At 48.4% G+C, this 17160-nt stretch overlaps 1 protein-coding gene across 1 annotated transcript in view; it reads right to left on the bottom strand.

Annotated features, from left to right (window-relative positions):
• LOC149336224 (carbohydrate sulfotransferase 1-like) overlaps positions 1 to 7444 on the bottom strand; it is a 67092-nt gene extending 59648 nt beyond the window's left edge. The window contains exon 1 of the mRNA XM_089552751.1: positions 6790 to 7444. The gene's annotated coding sequence lies outside the window, so the exon portion shown is untranslated. The remainder of the gene's footprint in view (positions 1 to 6789) is intronic.
• Between the last annotated feature and the right edge of the window lie 9716 nt (positions 7445 to 17160).

Genomic DNA, 17160 nt, shown 5'->3' with positions numbered 1-17160 from the left:
TGCACTTTTTGTAGACTTTTGTCTATAGACTACTAATTGACAAAAATAACTATCTATAGGAAGGCAATAGAGTTTATAAGATATGTATACACTGTATATGGACCATTTCTATAAGCGTTCATTTCAGTAATAAGCCTGTGGGCCTCTCTTTTCGAATAAAATGTTTCCTATCTCGGCCTAGCTACGAGATGCATCTCAGTTATCATGCGTCTCACTTGGATTGCAATGCCGCGCACTTTCCACATATCGTTAATTGACGAGGCATGCCTGCAAGTTGTTTGACTGTATAGCCTTGGGGATGAGGAAAGCGTTCCGAGGACCCTGCGAACCTCATGAAGACAATGAAGATTATATTGACCTTATCTCAGTTCCAATGAGCTCACAAAAGCGAAATCAAGAATGAAGTTCAGTCGCGATTAGTCAAGTGGCCCTGGCGTAATTACGTGCGCTTAAAGCGTTGATGACTCCCGCGCCCTCAGCCGAGCAAGTGTGTCGCTATATGCTGTCATAAAAAAAAAGCAACTGTAAAGATAAACAGATAAAGGTGGCGAAAAATGCCAGGGTCGGGCACCTCCGGTTTACGACTGGTCACTCGCACCCGATAGAAGGAAGAGGTCGCAGAGGTCTACGCTGCATGATAACCTGCGCATGTTGTGGCGAGGACAGGATAAGGCGTGTTATTGTCCCTTTATTACGGGCGTTGTCGTTCGGCTCGTGACGACGCGCGACAGGTAGTCGCCGTTGTAAGCCGACGCCGTATACGAACCGACGCACCTGTTGCCGCCCATTGGTATTGCGTCCATTCAGCCTGCCCTGCGCATCCGCTCCGTTTGTCCGTACGTCCTCTGGTTCGGCACACTTGCCGTTTATGTTCTCTGATAACAAAAGACAGTAAAAATGAACATCTTATGTTTCGCGATAACTTTCGCCCGCCTGACTTTGGTGAGCGGACAGTGAGAAGAACAGTTTTACCCATAGGTGAATTCGAGCGCTTAATTGAACGTCATATTTTCGTTTACTTTCTAAGCTACTTAACAGTTCGCCCTGTAGCGCCAAGATCAATTGAATGTCATTAAAAACCGCCCATGTCTCTCTAAACACGTACAAAACGCACATGGCCACGGACATCGGAGAACAAGTTATCCATGTCATTCACGGGGAGCTTGGAAGAAAAGGAAGGGAAACGAAGAAATGTGGACGAAGAAGCACATAACCCAGATAGAATACAGAGGCTTCTGTGAAAAATTGCTGGGAAATCCATTTCTGCAGCAGTTACACCCAACGTTTTTTTTTCTTTTTTCATGTGCATATCGAATGTTTTTTATGTATTTTTGCCACGGACGTGTGATCCCTAATCAACTTCTATGCAAAGGTAAATAAAACTTTGGTTCTTACCCACGAGTCTTGCTGCCCTACGTTTCACTGTTAAATGTGGGGGCGGACTCCTCGCTTGAATGATGTCAAGAACATCGCAGAAGGGATAAACGTCACACCAGTGGGAGGTAGTTGGGGCCGATCGGATATATGCAGAAAACTGGATCCTTGCATTCCATTTTAAAGAGAAGAAATTGACTACCTTAAGAATGGTAAGGCTGCTTTACTTAGCTCCTAAGGCTCCCTATGTAAATTCCCGTCGTGAGCTGTCTACTCACGTGCTGCATTTATTTCCGTGCCAGTGCTTCTTCCACTAAAAACTATGTCACAAATACAGCGTTTGTTCATTCGGCTTTCTTCTTGTACACTTACGCCTCAGTTCGTTTGCTTTGTACACTTTATGCTCCAATGACCCAGCAAAGAACCTTGCAGAAATTTATAAGCGTAATTCATAGTTATGTGCAGTTTATTTCTATGCTTCACTGGACTCCTTAAACAGCGCTTTATAGACTGCAGGCAGTGTTACAATAACACGCATTGTTACTATAACGGGCAGTGTTCTTATAACGCGTAGTAATGTTATATTAACACTGCGAAGCACTGCGTAAGCCTCGGGGCAACACGTCATGGCCTGAACAATAAAACCAAGCACCGCAACACATGCGTATGCTTTCGTTTCATTGAAGTTCTATCGAACTATGAGAGACGGACACACAAAGTTCAAGTTGTCGCGAGTTGTGGCGCACCTGTTAGCGTATCTTTTACCCGCCGCGGTGGCTGAGTGGTTAAGGCGCTCGTCTACCAAGCCGGAGTACCCGGGTTCGGACCCGACCGCGGCGGCCTCGTTTCGATGGAGGCGAAACGCAGAAGGCGCCCGTGTGTTGTGCGATGTCAGTGCGCGTTAAAGAGACCCAGGTGGTCGAAATTAATCCGGAGACCTCCACTACGGCACCTCTTTCTCTCTTTCTTCTTTCACTCCCACCTTCCCCACTTCAATTACGGCGCGGTTGACGTGTTTGCCAGTATATGTGAGACAGATACAGCGCTATTTCCTGTTCTCAAAAACCAATTTACCAATTTATCACGCCGACGTCATCTTGTGGCCTAGTGCACTCGTGCATTGAGAAAGGGCGCCGTTGAGCGGAGACAGGCCCAGTGACACTGCAGCGAGGGGAAGACCTTGGGGCTAATTTGGGCCACTTTAAACGTGAGCTTCGCTGAGCCTGTCGCATGGAGCTCCGTCCTCCCACTGCCCCCTCACTTTCCCTTTCCAAATGAAGGCGCTCTTGTGACCCCGTATTAAAGCCATGACCTCGATTTCAGCCACGTTCTGCTTCCGTGCGACGCTCCCGTGTCCATTCTGTGTAGTAGATCCGCGCTTTGTTTTTGTTTTTAGTGTAGATTTTTACTTTTTATCAGCTTTCGTAGACGGTACATAGCAAAATAGTTTCGGCCCCAAGAGTAACACTAAGATCGACGTGTGGGATTGGTGAGTATAGATGGCTGCAGTGCATATGCTCAACGGACACAGGGACGAAAGTGGAGACAACACTTGTGCTTTTGGTTGCTTCTTGCCCTGTCCGTCTTTTTTGAGCTGCACTCTAAAGCTAAAGAGAGACGCCCTGTTGTGTCATTCTTGTGCCTCTCACAGGCTGAGGCATGCAGCAATATTCGTGCCGGAACCACTGGCCATGGGTCATCAGAAGATTCAATTATTGCTGAATAGGATATTTGCCAAAATACTTAAAGTTATGTCCCCTTAGTTTAAATTAGCGCAGTTTATCATCACGCTCTGGTCGCAGTCAAATTATGTTCACAAGTTGCCACCGCTGTGAACAGCGGTTGTCACGCCCTTACTATCAGTCCAAAACAAAGTAAGCATGGCGTTAACTTCACCGCTTATTTACGTTTGTGCCTGTTTACAAGCTGCGCATCTGCAAGAAAACGGTAAAGTTATCATGTCCATATTATCGTCAGTACAATTTAGTTGCTTCCATTAAGTTACTGTACTCATATCTGCTTGATATTGTACCGAACACACAGCGCAAATCGGGCTTTTCAGATGTTGATTCCTACCGATCCAAGCCGAGCGATCTTCTGTCGAGAACAGCAAGGTAAGCGATCTTTATCCATACACAATATATACTGCGATATGGCATACAGTATGAGATAATGTATACTGCGTCTTCAAAAGAACACAGCCTAGTGCTGTCATTCTTTATTCGCCTTGTGAACGACTCAACCATGCGCATAGAACACACTCTATATTATCCTTGTTCAAACAAGGCGCATTCCCACCTGCGATACACAATGGTGCTGGAATGCGCAGTCGGACTCCGCGCAATGCAGTGAACCTGCCTTTCTATTTTTAAATATTGAACGAAAGCAGCATGAGAGACATACCCATGGCTAAATGCGTCGTAATGTGTCGCAGTCGTAATTCCTCTCGGTTTACCAGATTGCCCAGACAATTCTTTCCAGGTAGGCTTCAGCCATAATGCATGGGCGCTTGTTGGGCCACGGTGTGGTTTCTCCAAAATGTGCCGGCTACGGTAACGTGGGCCAAGCTTGCGTGGGAATGTGACAGCTCGCAGTAGAGGGGAGTGGAACTCGCTGTAGCTATCTCTTTTCCTTGGGGAAAGGAAAAGTCTAGGAACTTCATCGTCTTACTGTCGGTCTCTCAACAGCTGCAAGGCCCGCTGATTTCGACCTGTGCATCCATCTTTCTTAGTGAAGCGTCGTTTGTCACTCTACGCCACATTATGCCAAAGGAAAATTGTTCCCCTCCCACCGTTCATACTGTGGTGGATATAAGAGTGCACGTTCGTCGTGACTGTATATTATAGTCCTGAGCAGTAATGGCGAGAAATCTGCAGCGAGACTGCCGAAAAGAAAAGGGCGCAGTGGTCGCGATTGTGTATAAACCTTGAGCAGCAACAGCGAGGAGACCTGCTGTGTGAGAATGTAGAAAGAAAATAGAAGAAAAGAAAGAAAGAAAGCGAGCTTATGGCGAAGAGTCCCGAACTGGCCTGGCCTATAGCAGCGGGACAACAATCGCGGAAGTTGTTTTCGGGACTTTTTCTCTTTTTTATTTAGTTTTCTTCTCTCTTTGATCTCGCCGTAGCAGCCGTTCCTACAAGGCTGAACGGAAATATCTGTGCTTACGGTGGGGAGAAGAGAAGATTGTATATACCGGCGCACAAACGCGGAATCCTGGTAGGATATTTTTTTCTTTTCATCCGCTTTTTCCGGTATTCTTTCGGATCGCCGAGAACGCAGCCCCAGTCAAGTTTTCGTAACGGGCCAAGACATAAGCTTTTCTTTTTTTTTTTTGCCTTTCTCTACAACGAGCATGAACAACTCACCACAATAGAAAACCGGAAGACATCTGAGAGGAAAGCGCGTTCACAGCGTAACTCGTAACTTTGTAGTGTTTTAGTTTTATCTTGTCTAATTTTAGTCGACGGTGAGGCCAACGCAGCGGTATCCAGCCTCAAGTCATGTATAACGTTGTAAAAACTTGCCAGACTATCAAACTGCCTTGTCGGCTTGCGTACTTACCGCTACAAGTTAACAGTTCTCGTTAAACGACAACTCGGCATAAAGGTGCAGACGAAAATATACAGGTGGTTAGAATTGCCCTAAAGTTCAAAGTTCCCAGTGTCCTTTGTATAACTAGACCAGGTATTATCACTCACAAAACAGGCTTATCGGCTTGTAGGCTTAGCGCTGCAGTTAATAGTTCTCTTTAAACGACAACTCGGCATAAAGGTGCAAACGAAAATATACAGGTGGTTAGAATTTCCCTAAAGTTCAAAGTTCCTAGTGCTCTTTGTATAACTAGACCAAGTATTATCACTTATCAAACAGGCTTGTCGGCTTGTAGGCTTACCGCTGCAGTTAATAGTTCTCGTTAAACGACAACTCGCCATAAAGGTGTAGATGAAAATATACAGGTGCTTAGAATTGCCCTAAAGTTCAAAGTTCCCAGTGTCCATTGTATAACTAGACCAGGTATTATCACTCATAAAACAGGCTTATCGGCTTACCACTGCAGTATATAGTTCTCGTTGAACGACAACTCGGCATAAAGGTGGAGATGAATATATACTGAGGGTTGCAATTCCCCTTAAGTTCAAAGTTCGCAGTGCCCATTGTGTAATTAGAGCAGGTATAATCCCTTATCAAACAGCCTTATCGGCTTGTGGACTCACTAGGGCATCTTAATAATCCTCATTAAGCGACAGCCCTGTGAGACAACGCAGACGAAGATAAGGTCTTGGTTACAGTTTCTATGGGGTTAGCGTTATGCAGTGCCGTTTGAGTAATTAAGCTTGGCTACTTCAGAACGGCTGATCTCAATGGATCATTCGCAGGCGGAGCTGGCAGTATACTGCATGCCTTTTCTCGCTCGCGCAATCGTGTATGTTATGCAACCTGACCTGCTCTACTCTGATTCACCGTCGCTTGGCGGGTTTTAGTGAGACGAGAGGTGTGTCTTTGCGTCAGGAGGAAAGCGGCCTCATGCATCATTCATGTACTACGCAAAATGCCGCACTGGAAGGGATTAACTTTCATCGCCTACTAATCTAGCGCGGCATGAGCAATGAAGACCGGGAACGAGGTCCCAGTCATTTTTCATCTGATCTGTTTTAAACATTACACTCCTAACAAACACCACCAACGTATTGCTATGTATCCGCTCCTTAAACTCTTAGTCTTTTTTTTTTTGTTTTTTTACCTGTGCACAGTGGGCCGCACGAAATACACAGTGGCTTAAAACCGGCTTGGATACATTCCTTGGACTACCATTTGCTGGATAGTTGTGTTACGGTAAGTTGTATTAACGACTGGAAACCAAAGTGTGCTTGTTGCTACGCAATTTGTGAAAGTCACTTCAATAAAACTTCGGTTGGGCCTCGTTGGTACACGTTGTTGTGAAGGTGTAGGTTGCGCAAACACGGGACGAACCACAAAGAAAAGCGCTTGTGTGTGTCTCTGTGTCTTTTCTTTGTGGTTCGTCCCGCGTTTGTGCAACCTACACCTTCACAACAACTTGTGAAAGTCAACACGGTTAAAGACCATTCGGATATCTATGTCTGCGGGACGTATTGGGAGCCAAAAGTTTGTCTCTCAGAAATAAGACAAATCAATGTCTACGAATTTCGCACGCATCAGTGTCGCACCCATTTTTTTTTCCTTTGTTTCCCTCTCTCTTCATCAGTGTGCAGAAAACGATGTCACTAAGCAGTCGTACTACAAGACTTTAAATAAAAAAAAAAAGGCCAAAGGTCGAAAACCTCGCCACCCACCTCCAAGGAACGACGTGCCTCTAAAACACGTGGGAAGCCCGTAGACCGCACCGCTACGCACACTGACACGCAATCCGGATGCGTACGAGAGGAATGAACTCACCTTACAAGCCGCTCCGTGTCCACGCGTTTTCCATCCGATGCGGACTTGCAAGGTGCAAAGCTTCCTAGCCACTGAGACGCCACTGAGTGTTCCCCCAGCGGGCGTCGAAACGGGACTGCAGTCTCGTAGTAGCTGCTGCTACGAATACACCTCCGTCAATGGCACAAGGTAGTACACGATCCCTCGCTGTAGTAAGCGCTCGTTAGGGCCGACAGAGCGGGAACATGACATCTACAAAACGTGACGCAAACTCCGTGAAGACGGTTATCTCGCGGAAGCAGCGGACAAAGTCGCTCCGCTGCCGACCGTTCGGTCGGTCGTCCGTGTCGTCATCGATGATGCTTCCGATAGAGAGCGGCCGGAGAACGGGTCTTCACGCCAATGCGCCCAGAGCGAGTTGTGAACGCCGGAGAAGCTGAGACGAGTCGCACGGAGAAATAAACGAGAGAAACGCGTCGGAAAAGGCCGACGAGCGAGCCGGTTCAGCCAGCCCCGCGTCCTTGCCGCATTGCTTGCGGCTCGCCGCCCTGGATCAGTGTAGCAACCTGGACCTCTTCTTTCCCTCCCGCTAAACGAACGTGCGCAGCTCCGCGGCAAGACGGAACCTGCTTCGTGCGCGTTGTACGCGGCCCAACTCTACGCGCGGGCTACGAATGATGAGGGCCCCCCTAGGGGAGGAGGAGAGCAGAAGGAGAGAGTGCGTTACGAGGGGAAGAGGGAGGAGGGAACCTGATGCTGTGGCGCCCTTCTTTCTCCACAGCTCACAGTGACGTGACGGAGGGGAAGGGTGCTGGGAAAGGAGTTGCGGTAAAGGAGTTTTGTAGGGGGCCGTTATGGGGGGGGGGGGGGGGGAGCTCGGCTCTTCGTTCTCTCTCTCTTTTGATTTCTCGCTTTCGTGTTTTCTTTCTTTGACCGCTATAACTTGTCCGACTCCGAGTGCCTTGTCTTCCTGGTCCGCGAATCTTCGGCATCCTCCTCGCCTATCAGCCAACAAGCCCTCATCGTTCCTTCCTCTACATAGCCGGCGGCCGTTGTTCTCAGACGATCACCGCTTCTCTTTCGAGAGCGGTGCTTACATGTAACCTTCCTCCTAGTGGAAACTCTTCTTTCTTCCATTCCTGCGAGGAAAGGAGAACGCTTCCTCCTCGAAAGAAAGTAGGAACAGCTGCCGGTCTTGATATATACATGTCTCTCTCTCCCCTCCTCCGTGTCCCCTCCTCCTTTCTCTCGAAGCAGGAACCAGTTTGATTCTCTCTCGGTCACTTATTACTTCGCTACGTCGCTCTTTGCTGTTCGTGTCGCGGTTCCTGCAGAGGGCGAAAGTACGCCGTAGCCACACGCCAACGACGCGGTCAGCAGAGAAGTCGCGATCGCGTGCCAGTTATAGCAGTGACGGAAAGTGGTACTCAAGGTTCGCGCCTTCTCTTCTTTTCTGTTTTCTTCTTCTTGTCGCAGTTATAAAAGTGTTACCATAATTGCCACCCCTCATTAGCGGGCAACTGGCCGAAAGTGGACGGAACGGCGATGAGACACGCATCTGCCAACGAACAAGTGTAGAAGGTAACTGTAGCTCAACGACGTACAAGCAAAAGGAAACTATACGAGTTCTCAGACGCCGCGGTAAACGGAGGAATCGATGCAATTAGTAGCGAGAGGCTTATATGACGCTGTCGAAGAATATAATTCTCGCAGAAAAAAAATAAGGAGAGAAAATTTTCTCGTTTTTCCTCTTGTGGCGCGCTAATGCCAAAGCTTTATAGTACGAACGGTGGAACAACTCATGGCAATTTATTTTTTCTTGCATATGCTTAATAACGAGATAATAACATGGGAGAAACAATTATTTTCCAAATTCTAGGCTTTACCGACTGTTTGGCTTCAAGGAAACACGGTGCGCTGAGGAGATAATAAGACAAATTATCGGTTATGAAGAGGGAAACGGAATGAATTAGTGTCTCACTCTGAGCCGGGAAATAGCCTTGACTTCTTATGTAAAGCCGCTGATATTAATTTTTTTTTATGGGCACCCATATAAATGCGTTGATCACAAGTCCGCCTGGCGTAAACTGACGGCCGCTATGTGAGCACAATATCTTTAATCAAATAGCCAGTTATATTAGGGTGCACAATTTGCTGTTCGGATTACAGAGCTGCCGGTACTGAAACTGTTGTCTCAGGACCATGCTCTGGAAGAGCAGCGGCTGCATAATTTTCTTTCAATGAGGCTTGATAGTTCAGTGACGGATATAGTGAAGCTATTCGCTTCACGCAACATATGTATCACAGCACGAACTATTCTGCACTGAATTCCTGAGGAATACCCGGCTCCCGTCTGTGGCTTTAAAATGTAGCTAGTCACTCGAAGGAATTAAGTGCGCTTCTAGAAGTATCTTCGGCCGGTCATTTCAGTGCGCTCTGGAGCGCTCTGAGAGAAGACCGCACGTTCGGCTGGTCGATATCGGGCGCTCTGACTAGATAGACCCCACTGGCCCTTTCCGAGAGCTCGACTAGCGCTTTCTTCTATCCGCCGCGGTGGCTCAGTGGTTAAGGCACCCGCCTATACCGGGCCGGAGTACCCGGATTCGAACCCGACCGCGGCGGCCGCGTTTCGATGGAGTCGGAAAGCAAAAGGCGCCCGTGTGTTGTGCGATGTCAGTGCACGTTAGAGATCCCCCAGGTGGTCGAAGTTATTCCGGAGCCCTCCACTACGGCACCTCTTTCTTCTTTCACTCCCACCTTCCTCCCTTCCTTTACGGCGCGGTCCCTCAGCGCGGTCGCTCAAATTATCCGGAGCCCTCAACTACGGCGTCCCTCACAGCCCGAGTCGCGTTGGGACGTTAATCCCTAATAAACTAAACCAAATATATTGCCTTCCTATAGATATTTCTTTTTTTCTATTCACAGTCTGTAGACTGTCTATAGATAAAAACCTATATGGCCATGAATAAATGGATTGTCTATAGACTGTGTATAGCATTTCTATTGCCTGTAGACTGTTCTCGAGGATTTGTCTATATTTATTTATTTAGAACATACTGCAGGCCTACAGTAGGCCCAAGCAGGAATAGAGAGTAAATAGACTTTATAGACAGACGTCTATGGAGACTGTCTGAAACTTTTTTTGGTTTGGTTTAGTTTTATGTGGTTTAACGTCCCAAAGCGACTCAGGCTATGAGAGACGCCGTAGTGAAGGGCTCCGGAAATTTCGATCACCGGGGATTCTTTAACGTGCAGTGACATCGCACAAAGATTTTTTTAAGGGAAGGACGGCGTAGTGCAGGGCTTCTGATTTATTGCAACCACGCTTTATAACGCGTACCGAGGTCGCATGTTCGATACCCCACACCACACTGCGTGGGGACGGTGGCCTCTTTTTCGAAGGGGCTGGAATTCGAAGCGGTCGAAGTGCCGTAGTTTCGGTGCATGCCAGTACACGACAGCCGTTCTAAATCATCTCAGCGACCTCGGCTGCGGCATTGCTCGCAGTTATCAATGCAGCTTTTGGGAGCAGCAGCACATTAATTGCAACCGTGGGCAAGGACTTGTGAGTAAGCCGTGCAATTCGACGTTGTTAGATGAGGCGGTGGTGCGCATTGGGAATCGCTGCTTCAAATGATTATATCTACCGGAACAATAGCGCGGCGTGCAAGGTCTAGCCTTAGGCCGTTGCTTGGTTCCATTTTTTTTTTTTTTTTACTATGAATTTTTATTGGGAACGACGCCTGCTTATGGAGTTCGCCTTCCTGTTCTATTGACGAGTGTCTGTATTTTGGTTGACTAGCCCTGACATCAATTTTTTCCTCTAACCATATGCATGCATTTCGCGCGCCAGTTTATTGTTTAGAATTTGTATTCGTTGAATTACGCAGAGGGTACCTATAGCTGTGATAAGGATGGAAAGGAAGAAACAAGGAATTGAGCAATGGAGCGAAGATTGGGCAGAAGCATGCAAAAGCAGATTTGTTATCGAGTTTTAGTGTGAAAGCGCTCACACGCTTACCAACACCGACGGGGAATCTAGTCACCGTACGTACGTATGTACGTTCACCGTACGATCTTGTGCCGTTGCCTAACAACCCGAGTTACGACCCGAGCTTACCCGAGCTTACCCGAGTAGCTCGGGTAAGCTCGGGCAGTAACTCGGCAAAGTTCGGAGGAGCGTCACGTCAAATGCGCGAGACGCTGCTCGGTAAGAGTAACATGGGTCGCACAATCCCCTACCGTTGGCTCTGATAGAAACAGTCACCTGCCCGTACTGTGGCGAATCGCTTAACCGCTCCGCCACTGCGCAGATAGTGTTACGAGAACTCGCCGCCATGTAAGAATCTTAAGTAGAGAGGGACCAAATTATGCACATATGGGCATTAACCCACTAAGGATATCACGTCATGCTCTTAAGGCGGAGCATAAATGTCCCCTGCAATATAAGAATGACCACCTGCTTTCGCACGTCTACTCGGTTTAACGACGTTAAAACCCCTACCAATTTTACCATGAAAGTTTCATACATGGGTTCCCGTGTGCATGGTGCAACAGGAGCTTCCGTTTGACCACGCTCTCCAATAAGAACGTGATTCGGGTATGTCGGCAGAGTAGGCCCATTTCTTAGAGAATTGGATTTAATTGGGTTGTAGGGAGCTTGTATTGGACTGGATTGGATTCAACAACAGCTGTCGCTGCCCTGTTTTCATCTAGGCGGACAGCGAAATGGCTGGCAGCTTTAACAAAACCCAAAGCTCGAAAATTCTGCCACGCTCGAATGAGGCATGGTATGGCAAGCGCTAGAATACGTCTTTGTTTCATTGAACTCAGAAAGCGCATAAACTTCACTTATCACCTATCACGGGTGGAGGAGGTCTCTCTGAGGCGGCTGCGGGTCGCAGTGGCCCTTACGCCCGCAGTTCGCAACCAGTGGCAAAGTGACAAGATTCCTGCGCCGTAAAAATGCCCTCACTGCGAAGCACCCGCTTCCGACACCATGCAATGTCCTCCACCTACTGTGGACATGCCTAAGAACTTCGCTGGTGCGCGCTCGTGTTCTTCGAAAGGCCAGCCTATTTTCCAATGATGACTCGAATTTCCACTTGTAGTTCACGAAAAACATTTACGCCAGAAGTTTATGTGACTTTTTACACATAACTGGACTTCTTGCTTTTTTGTAACGTTTCATACCGTTCGTTACTGACATCACGTTTTATGACGCGAGGCATCTTTAGCATACTAATAATGATAATAATAAACTTCACAGTAAACAGCGCGACAGAATTCTAGTTGTAAGAGTCCTTATTTATCCAGAAAAAAGAGCAGATTTTTGTAAATGAGGCGTAGGCTGTACAACGCATTTTCAGGAGAACATCTTTCCTTCCACCTCCACCTCTCTGTCTCTGCAAGCCTGTATTCTGTAGCCTGCATCATTAGAACACAACGCGTCTGCGACAGCCCGCGACCAGCGTTGTGTACGGGGGAACCAAACACCGTGCCTCGGTTTTCAGTTCCGCTCATTCCCGAGTCAAGACATACAGGTGTTTGGGGCCAGGTCATTGTTTCTGCTTCAACTCGTGGGCCGGATGCGGAGGTGCGAGGTCTCGGAAATGTCTCCATTCCAGCACGGCGCTCGCAGACACGTCACGGAATAACGCCTGGGGCAACTGCTGCGCACATAATCACAACGAGCCGAGCGCAATACGACAACACGTCGCTGCCGTGTAGGCCGTATGTTTGTATGCTTTCTTTCCCTTCCTGGACAGGCGTTAACGAGGTGAATGTCGCGTGACAGCAGTCGCCATACAAACACGCAAAACACACAACGTACAAAGACACAAGAAAATGGCCATAATGTAACGAGACTAAAGCGCATGAGACGGGGACGAAGAGACGGAAGAAGACACCCTCTGAACACAAATACGCCTCTGTGGGAGTAAAAAATAATTGGCAGTGGTTTAGCTCTGGCTAACATGGAGGATTGCGAAAGCAACGAGGAGAGAGAGAGAGGCGATGGAGAGCGCGCGGCAGTGGCGGCGGCCCCGGCACGCTAGCTATGCGCAGCTACTGCGCATGCGCAACTGGCGAGCACGGCGGCGGCACCTCTGAGTCACCCGCGCATGGATGGATGGATGGGTGGATAGGAGCGCCCCCTTTGAAATGGGGTGGTGGCAATTGCCACCATGCTCAGCTTTTCTTCTTTATTTTTTTTGTTTACTGTGTTGGCAATTCTCATTAAGAATCGCCACCATCTTTACCTACGGTTTCCTACAATTGTAACCTTATGCCACATCTCTGCTTTTCAGCCACCAATCCTCCAATCGCTTTTTGCTGACTTCCACTGCAGATTTATTTACATGACCATTGTTATCTTTAAACCCTAGGGCCTCAGAAAGAGTGACTGTGCCTGCATCGACATCCGGATGGATACCATCACATTTGATTATGAGGTGTTCAATTGTTTCCACAGATCTACCACACACTGCACATGTGTCATCTTCTTCGTTAAATTTCTTTTTGTAGCTGCGTGTTCTAAGACACCCTGATCTAGCTTCAAAAAGTAGGGCACTGCCTCCTGAGTTATCATAGAAAAATTCTTTCCTGACCTGCCTTTTCCAGAATCGATATAGTTCTACACTATGTTTCTTTTCCATTGAATTCATCCAATTTTTAACTTCCGCGTTTTTAACCTGTCGTTTAATGCAGCGACGGCGGCGGCGCGCCACTGTGCACCGTGTGACGTCACTGCTCCTCGCGCATGCGCAGTATGACCTCTCAGCAGCTCCGCGAAATGGCTCGGCGACTAGCGTAGTGTTGCTTTCGCAACAAAAGAGAGCTGTCCTGTGCGCAACCTTCTAAAGGGAGTGCGCCAAAGGACAACTTACTCCGTTCTTACCCCTTTCTGTTTAGGGTGCAGGACGAGTGTTAATCCTGTCTTAAGCAGTTCGGCATTTACACCGCGAGATACGTGAGGCCTTTTAAATTAGCAAGCAAGGTGACCATCACGTCAGCAGAGCTTCTCTTACCTTGTCACAGAAGACATCGATAAATCTTTGAAACAGTAATTAGCGCTCGTTCTTCTTCCATTTCTGTGTTCCTGTCTAAAGTGATAGCCTTGTTAGTGGGGAACAACCAACTAGTCCAGCTTTCCACCTTCAGGGCATTGTGGCGGGCTAGTTGGTGCATTTAGTTTAAGAGAGGTAAACAGCGCAGAAAGACAAGGACGTGATATGCGTGTGTATTCGTGCCACGTCCTTGTCTTTTGCGCTGTTTCCTTCTCTTAAATGTCCTCCTTTAAAGAAGAAAAGGACCCACCAAGAAACAATTCCAGACAGGCGCGGTTAGTTTATTTACCGTTTACCTGTTCTTTTTCTGCGGTGTCACAGACGTACCCCAGAAAGCGGTGTTTGAAGGGACGGCTCATTCGTCATCCTCAAAAAACTGCCGTTGTGTCTGACAGTAAGAAGAAATGTTTAGCAGAAGCGTTGAAACAAAATTAGAAGGTCGATAGCCAACTGCAACCCGAGAACGAAACGGCAAAAAGCGCTTCTCAAAGGAAGCCCTCCAACTAATGGCGTCGACCTAGTTCCATGACGTCACGGCCAGTCGCTTTGCCCCTCCTAGCCACCTGCAGTGCCACACTATAGCAAGCGCAAGGCGGTTCACTGTGACGTTCGACAACAGGTCGACGCCATTGTTAGGAAGACTTCGTTTTGGGAGCATTTTTGCCGCTCCCTTCTCGGGTTATATTCTACCACGGGGCACTGCACTAAATGGCTAACGGGTGACGTCATCGGTACCATGATGCAATAGCTCCACGGCGCTGGTTAAACAAAATGCGAAGGTTCTAGCCGCACTCCTGACTCACCAAAATGGCGTCGTCTGTACGTGACCTGGCCCTGCCTCTAGATTAATACCTTTTATTCGTCTTCGCTTTTCTCACCCGTCGGCCCCAACCACACGCGCATAATAAGGGCGTCAGTCGAATCCCAAACCGCAAATCGAACCCGCGCCACTTCCTCGGCAAACCAATATGCATACGCATCGCGGAACGACTCGTGCGTTCTGTCACGTATACGCACTCCGCATCCCAGCCAAGCCTGGGGAGGCAACAAGGAAACAGACCAGATAGAAAACACCCACCTCCGGCATGGAAGGTGCTGTATAGTCGTGGGAAGTCTGGAAGCATCTGCTCTAATGAGAAGGCGATGCATACGATGCTTCGTCGCATCGACCTTTCCGCCAGTGGAACGCAATCGCGGTGCCAGTCGATGACACGGGAGTGCTTTCAGCTTCGACCTGGTTGCCGTTAGGGTTTCTCGGAATCGCCGCCGTACACATGGTTGACGTGGAGGTGATTGAAAGGGCTGCGAACAACCCCGACAGGCACTCACGACGTGCGGCGGTAGCAAATGGGCGTCGCGACAGCGCTTGGGACGACGGCCTTCGGTTACCGCAATGAGGACACCGAAGCCGTTTGACACGGCGCGACAAATGCAATCACCGGCTTCACGCTATACCTCTGATGGGCTTGTTTACTTTACCCTCTATTGCTACCGACGCTACTGCTGCTGTTATTGACTACGCGCGAAAGCGGAAAAATGGCTTGTGTCAATATGGTTCGCCGATGGAAGGCAACCGTCAGTGCACTCTGTCTGCACCGCAGCCACACAGGCAGTTTCGCTTTGTTGCCGACAGTAGAATGAGCGTGGATGATAAGAAATTTTCCGCGAGGTCGTCTATAGGTCGCATTGCCGCTGAGGTCGTCTGAGGAGATGGCGGCATGCGGTCGTTTGTCGCGCAGGAAGAAGGTTGCTGTAATAAAGAAACTCCGGCTCATTGAATGCTACGGCGATTAATTAACGCTATGAAGCACCCTACGCAAATTCGTAAGAGCCCCGCCGCGGTGGCTCAGTGGTTACGGCGCTCGGCTGCTGGCCCGAAAGACGCGGGTTCGATCCCGGCCGCGGTTGCTGAATTTCGATGGAGGCGAAATTCTAGAGGCCCGTGTACAGTGCGATGTCAGTGCACGTTAAAGAACCCCAGGTGGTCTAAATTTCCGGAGCCCTTCACTACGGCGTCTCTCATAGCCTGAGTCGCTTTATGACGTTAAACACCAATAAACCAACCAGCCAACCAACCGCAAATTCGTAAGCTGTGAAAAAAAAAAGCATTTTTGTGTAATCAATGTGTTGTCGTTTTTACGCGTTCGTACACTCTTCGGAGGAGTGCAACGTTCGGCTCAAAATGCATTCTATACTCCGTTTCATACATCAGGTGCAACGCTGTCAAAGCTAGCGCTCTTTTTTGCGCAGCCTGCATCCGTGACAGAAAATAGTGCGTTGCTTGTGGTGAGCGAAAAATAACAAATGCATTGCCGACAGGCTTCGTGGGTAATACATTTGTCATCAGAGTGACAAAAAATGATGATATATTGCGAGCGAATCGGTCGAGATCTGTGATTTTGTATTTTGCGTGTGTCGTCTTTTTCCATTTCACGTTTTCGCTGTCCCCGCTGGCCGCCGTGTTTACTCTTTCTGTCCGCCTCCCTTTTACTTTTGAGAAAATGGCGCCCAGCTCAGCGGCGTGACGACAATTTGGACCAATCTGAAACGCGGACAAATACGCCTTGCTCGTCGGTAAATTGGTTTTTGAGGAAAGGAAACGTATCTGTCATATCTCGGTGGACACCTAAACCTCGCCGTAACGGGAAGGGAGGAAGATGGAGCGACGCGTTAGACCGGACGGCCACAAAACAGCGCGGAGGGATACACCTCTCTTTATTTTTTTTCTGCGGACTACTTCCGTAGCCTTCACCGCGTTGCACATGATGTATGAAACGGAGTATAGGCACTAATACGCTTATATGGGAGTGAAGAGGGAGTAAGCCGTCGTCTAGCGTGAGTGCGGCAAACTACGTGAGTGGGACGAACGTTTAATACGCTAGATCAGTTAAAACCTTGTACGCTAATCGAAGCTACGGCCCGAAAGAATTTTATTTGTTAATGCTTCTGGGATTTTCCTCTCACGGCCAACGCCGCCGTCGACGACACCAGCTTTTCTGCGACACGGGGCCGTTAACGATATCGCGTAGAAACGTACCGTGGCACATGGCCCCTTCCTCATTAGGTGCACAGTATACGGTGAGGATTGTTCCCATTGCAGAGCCGAGGCGCTTCGAGAAAAGGAAAATACCGGGAAGGCCAGGAATAGAACAAGCTTTGCTATACGTGGATCTGCCGGGGTATTATCTGTGGGCAGGCCGGTTATTCTGTATGACTGACAAAAGACAAATATTAGTATGCGCGAGTAAAAGGAATAAAAAACAACAGCGCCCGGCCCGCGAGACAAAGCGAATTAGTGCTTGGCTTGATTGGTTTGGTTTATTGG

Source organism: Amblyomma mixtum, chromosome 7 (assembly GCF_055824585.1).
Source record: "Amblyomma mixtum isolate Tamu chromosome 7, ASM5582458v1, whole genome shotgun sequence".
NCBI classification, from domain to species: Eukaryota; Metazoa; Arthropoda; class Arachnida; order Ixodida; family Ixodidae; genus Amblyomma; species Amblyomma mixtum.
The sequence above is the reverse complement of the archived record's forward strand: the minus strand, read 5'-3'. Positions and strand labels throughout refer to the sequence as shown.